This window comes from Oratosquilla oratoria, chromosome 14 (assembly GCF_046742065.1).
Source record: "Oratosquilla oratoria isolate Oo_2021 chromosome 14, ASM4674206v1, whole genome shotgun sequence".
NCBI classification, from domain to species: Eukaryota; Metazoa; Arthropoda; class Malacostraca; order Stomatopoda; family Squillidae; genus Oratosquilla; species Oratosquilla oratoria.
The window spans coordinates 20172830-20174513 of NC_134790.1; positions in this window are offsets into that span (position 1 = coordinate 20172830).

Here is a 1684-nt window from a genome sequence, read left to right on the forward strand (position 1 = left end):
CAACCCACTTGACTCCTCCGTTGACCATTCTTCTCCCGTCCTCCCACTCACCCGGATATGTGTGTGTGTGTGTGTGTGTGTGTGTGTGTGTGTGTGTGTGTGTGTGTGTGTGTGGGTACATGTTTAAGTGAGAGAGAGAAGTCGGGCGAGGTCGCCGGTCCTCCTCGAAAGGTCTTCGCGCGCGCGATCAGTCTTAGACGAAAACTCTCGGAGGACTTCCGCGGACTTCCGCCGAAAGTCGTCATCGTCGTCGTCCCGGGGTCGGGCATGGGTGGTGATCGAGCGGGCATGCTGAGACGTGGGGGATGGGTTGCCATGCGGTCTCGGGGTAGACGCGCAAGTGGACGGGACCTTTGGCCGTCGGTCCCGGGCGAAGAAGGCGCAGCAGTAGTCAGTAATAGCACTTAGAGACTAATCCCCGTGGACTCCGGCGATAGTGAGGGGGCGTCAGGAGCACTGTCCGTGTGTGCCGGAGCACTGGGAGGAGGAGGAGGAGGAAGAGGAGGAGGAGGGGAGGAAGGGGGCAGTGAGGGGGAATGAAGAAGAGGGGAACAAGGAAACGGACCGGCAAGAGAGAAGAGTAGGGAGACGAAGAGCAGGGGGAGGAGGAGAAGGAGAACGGAAAGGAGGAGGAGGGGGAGGGAGGAAAGAGGATACAAGGAAAGGAACAAGAACTCAGACGATGTGGAGAACAAGGGCGAGAGTCTTGGGGAGTATATGTATTTTGTAGTCAGTGTCCAGCGCTTCAATCCATGGGGAGAAAAGTACCGAAGAAGAGGACTCACAGAGGAAAGGCGCAACGGAGGGATAATAAAATCTAAAAGTATTTCCCTTTTTCAGTAGAGATGAGTCTCCAGTCTTAAAAGAACAGTACGTGACTCTGGTCCGTAAGGGTGTTACTAAAGCCTGTAAAATAGTGACTGCATAAAACTTACGAAGTCTGTACGCTATGCGGGATAAAGGAGTTGGGGGACGGAGGAGGAGGAGGAAGTATGGAAGAGGGGAAACGCGTGAGGCTGTTGGTGGGAGGGGGAGAGGTAGTAAGTTGGGGCGTGGGGAGGGGGAGAATCGGCAACACCTCAGGTCTCTTTGCCACCACTGTCTACACTAATACCACCACTCTGTCATCACCACTACCACTGTTTCCACCACCACCACCACCATCAGCATGACTGCACAGCCACTCCCACCATGACCTCCGCATTCTCCACATTGGTGCAAGTGTCACCATCTCTCTCTCCTCCTCCTCCTCCTCCTCCTCCTCCTCCTCCTCCTCCACTAACACCACCAGGGTCTGTGCACCTTCCTGGTCGACCTGTCACCGAGACCGTAATTAATGCCACTAGGCCGTCGTTACCGGCACCTTGAACCACCGGTGCCCTCCCCCCTCCCCATCCCACGGTCCCCCCCCCCCACACGGCCTTCTTTTCCCACGTTGCACCCGTAGTCGTTGTCGCTCGCGCCGTCATCAGTGGCACCGGCCACCACGGGGTCCTGACACCAGGTTTTCCGTCGTCGTTACCGGCACCTTGAACCACCGGTTTCCCCATCCCACGGTTCCCCCCCCCCCCCACACGGCCTTCTTTTCCCACGTTGCACCCGTAGTCGTTGTCGCTCGCGCCGTCATCAGTGGCACCGGCCACCACGGGGTCCTGACACCAGGTTTTCCGTCGTCGTTGTCTTC